This window comes from Oratosquilla oratoria, chromosome 16, assembly GCF_046742065.1.
Source record: "Oratosquilla oratoria isolate Oo_2021 chromosome 16, ASM4674206v1, whole genome shotgun sequence".
In the NCBI taxonomy this organism is placed as follows: domain Eukaryota; kingdom Metazoa; phylum Arthropoda; class Malacostraca; order Stomatopoda; family Squillidae; genus Oratosquilla; species Oratosquilla oratoria.
The window spans coordinates 67536578-67541577 of record NC_134792.1 but is presented as its reverse complement, the minus strand read 5'-3'; positions in this window follow the sequence as shown (position 1 = coordinate 67541577).

The following is a 5000-nucleotide window of genomic DNA, read 5'->3' as shown; positions in this document are numbered from 1 at the left end:
ATGACGGCGGCCAAATGGGGCTTCCAGAAACAGAGGGGCATCCCCGCCACTTATACTATTTTTTAGTTAAGCACAGATGTATATATATATATATATATATATATAAATACATATCAATATATATATATATACATATACTGTATATACATATGAATGTATGTATATATATATGAGAGAAATACGCTAATGGCAGCGACATCAAACCGATAATTTTTTATGACAGTTGCATGCAGGGTTCGAACCCGCTGTACTCGGCTATCCGTAAATTACCTGTATGTTTATTATTATTATTATTATTATTATTATTATTATATATATATATATATATATATATATATATATATATATATATTATATATATATATACACATATATACACACCTCTTTTTCTGGACGCCTCGTATATCAAAGGAAAAATATCACTGGGTATGGAAGGGGTTGACAATCAAAATGTTGAAAACCATCTTATCACTGAGCTCAGGCTGAAAAATGAGTACGGCTTGCAAATTAGAACGTGTCTATATTTAGGATTTTGTATGCACTGAACGGACAGATGGAACGAAGAATGAATAAACAGAGAATAGAAATAAAAGAGGGGAGAGGAGGCACAATAGGAGAAATAATAATAACGATAATGATAATAATAATAATAATAATTTAATAATCTAATAATAAATGTAATTTGATGATGATGATAATGATAATAATAATAATAATAATAATAATAATAATAATAATAATAATAATAATAATAAATATAATGATAATAATAATAATGATAGTAATAATGATAATAAGGATAGTAATAATGACAATAATAATGATAGTAATAATAATAACAATAATAATGATAGTAATAATAATAAAATAATAAAAATAATAAAAATAATAATAAATAACAAAATAATAATAAAAAACAATAAATACAAAAATAAACAACAACAACAACAACAACAACAACAACAACAACAACAACAACAACAACAACAACAACAACAACAACAACAACAACAACAACAACAACAATAATAATAATAATAATAATAATAATAACAATAATAGGAATAATAATAAAAATAAAAGAAAGTGTGGGTGGAAGGAAATGCAATGGACGACCGAAAACAACATGGATGAAAATAATTAGAAATAATAAAAAAAAGCATAAAATAAAATTAATAATAAAAATTAATGAAGCCAAAAGAAATACTCCAGGAGTCGTTTCATTCGAACTGCAAGGGTCAGTGGCAATCACCGGTACTCGTTGGAGTCACACCCATGGATTGAGGCTGAAACCAACGCTGCATAGCAATCCCTAATGAAATAAGAAATGTGTTTATCATTAACTTGATTACGTTACACAATAAATTCATTATGGCTTGGAGTTCTGTTCATAGATAAGAATATAATGAAAATTTCTTGAAGAATATGAGTTAAAGATTATATAATCTATTTGCTGCATTGCTTGATGGTCCTCTATTCACAAGGATCAGAAAGGAAAAACGAATGGGTGTTGGATGGGTGTCGGATAGGAGCATGGCCACCTTCCTTGTAAGGATGAAGAGTACTTGTGGTGTGTATGTATGTATGTATGTATGTATGTATGTATGTATGTATGTATGTATGTATGTATGTATGCATGTATGTATGTAGGTAGGTAGATATAGAGGTATGTATGTATGCATGTATGTAGGTAGGTATGGAGGTATGTATGTATGTATGTATGTATGTATGTATGTATGCATGTAGGTAGGTATGGAGATATGGAGGTAAGTATATATGCATGTATGTAGGTAGGTAGGTATGGAGGTATGTATGCATGTATGTAGGTAGGTAGGTAGATATGGAGGTATGTACGCATATATGTATGTACGTATGTGCGTACGTAGGTATGTGTGCATGTATGTGTGTATTGACAAAATATGAAGGCGAGGTTTCAGATGAAGCGTTAAGGCTCGAGTATAGAGTTTTATTCAGTATCACAAGGTCTAACCTCTTGGGACTTCTTCAGAAGCCACTCAAGAAGACCCGAGAGCTCGAAACGTCTGGTTGGGAATAAAACTCCATTCTCTTGTCTTAACGTTTTATTTACCACCTTACCTCCATAGTATGTATGTATGTATGTATGTATGTATGTATGTATGTATGTATGTATGTATGTATGTACGTGCGTATGTATGTATGTATGTATGTACGTATGTATGTATGTATATACGTACGTCCGTATGTATGTATGTATATATGTATGTATGTATATATATGTAAAAGTATATATATATATATATGTATATATATATATATATATAATATGTATGTATGCATGTATATATGTATGTATTCATGCATGTATTTATGTATGTATGCATGTATGTATATATGTATGTATATATATACGTATGTACAGTATATATAGATATGTATGTATATATAAGTAAAGTAACAATGAGAATAAAAATACACAAAGATAATTAATTGTATTCAAAAGTTCAGTAATGGACGTTTTAATCTCTTTATAAGCTTAAGACGGCTGAAGAGAGTTTAAACCCAAACAGTTAAGAAAGTAAAAAGATTGTAATATGTTCATTCTAAGTTAGGCGAAGATTTAATTGAAAATGTATATTAGTTGATTAACACTTAGTGAGAGAGTATGCCTTGACATGGCAGGAAGATAAAAATTACGCAAACAAAATTGGATCAAATAATTTTTTTTTTTTTTTTTTTTTTTTTTTTATGATTTCATCTCCTTCAAGGAAGGACGGGTCCTTCGGTACCTGAATAAAATCGTCTGACGCTGAAAGAAGAAAAAATTGTGAGATTTACGAATGTGAGAGGAATGTGTAGAGGGTAATTTTGGGAGAGGAAGTAGTGTGAGAGCAAGACACGCGTACATGCATACACACACACGTACATAGATGTATATACATTGTGTGTGTGTATGTGTGTGTGTACATATATATATAATACAGTACATATTATATACATGCATATATATATATATATATACATACATACATACACCAAAGGCTTTTCCCCCTTACAAGGGGGTAGCCAAGAAACAATGACATAGAAACCAGTCCCACTCATTCCATCCCTATCACACTCCACTCCCCTCCCCCTCCACCCTCTTCCCTTCCTACTATCTTGTCACCTCCTAATGACGGGTCATCCCTGCATCTTATATATGTATATATATATATATATATATATATATATATGTGTGTGTGTGTGTGTGTGTGTGTGTGTGTGTGTGTGTGTGTGTGTGTGTGTGTGTGTGTGTGTGTGTGTGTGTGTGTATCTATTTATTTATTTATAATACGTGACACCATCTGTGGCCACGTCCAACTTATGCATATTCAAGAGTGGATGTACATGTGTGAAATATGCAAAGTTGTGAACATATATATCCGTTGCAAAATGTCCTGGCGCTCCTGTTAGGCCTACCCATCTTTTTATTTTCGAAAAAAAAATACAACTATCTTTTTTGAAAAAAAAAAAGCGAAAAAAAAAAAAATGTTTACCGAGGTCCCGCACTATAGCTCCGTTCCAAAATGTTTCGTGTTTTTCAAGCATTTCGGCTATGGCTGTGAACGAAAAATTGTGTCGAAATTTATTCTAGACTGACGCTTAAACGCGCGTGCGCTCACCATGTGAGAATTCAAAACAAGGTGTGATTGTTGGGACGTGGGAGGCAGGACTCCACGAGCGTAAAGTCTTTCTTGTATATTGCAGTTAGATAAATACGATTAAGCACACACACACACACACACACACACACACACACACACACACACACACACACACACACACACACACACACACACACACACACACACACCGTAATAATTTCAGTATCGTTGTGCTGCGAGTCGTTACTCCAATTCCTGTGGGCGGGGAGTTGCGTGTGCGTATAAGGTCACAGCATTACTCATAGATCGGTTATATATGAACTCTAAGCTCTCTTTCGGATTGGTAATAGCTGTCGATCACGATTCCAACACGTGATCCAAGACAAAGGTGAATCACACACTCAGGTATACACGTACATGCACATTCAATTATATCCCAACACACACATCAATACACATTGTATGTATGTACACATACTGTACATATACACATGTAATTGTACATGAACATACATATGAACATACAGATGCACATTTATGAGTATTATGCATACATACTGTAGCGAAACTAGTCAAGAATAAAACTCGGTATAACACTCCAGTCTTTCCTCTTCCCACCACTTCAACTCAACGTATATACATATACATATACATATACAGTATATATATGTATATATATATATTATACAAGTAACACACACACTAACATATATGCTAATAAGAACACGGGTACGTGTGTTCACTTATGCAAAGTAGACCACTTGGAAAAAGAAACTAACGAAGCAGAGCGCTTTCGTGTATTACATCTTCAGTGCAAAAACTGCACTGCTTCGTTAGTTTCTTTTTCCAAGTGGTCTACTTTGCTCTAACATATATGTACACACACGCCTACACACACACACACACACATATATAGTAGATATCACTTGAGGATGACATTTTATTTAAGTATAACATTTCTATTATTGAAGCTTTTCCAAGTACAGAGACGTAGAATGCGATCTCTAATCCATCCATCCATCACGGAATGGATGAGGATAGGGACGTAGACTGCAACCACATCCATCCAGAAATGGATGAGGAATAGACAGCACGACGGGACATTCCACGGAGCGTTGCTTTCAGAGGTCAGACAGTATAGAACAAAATGGGGACATGTTTAATATTTCACAACCCATTGATTTGTTTAATTACTGTAGTTAGAAAGGTTCTAGGTGGCGACCCGTAGGATGCCCTGTCCTAATGTCTCTTCCTTGTCCATTCTAGAATGTATAAACAGCTTAGGTCGTATTCCATGTTTATGTACTTGGAAAAGATTCAACAAGCGTTTCGTCCTCGTATTGTCTACGCTGACTATTTTGTCGGAAATGGCCATTT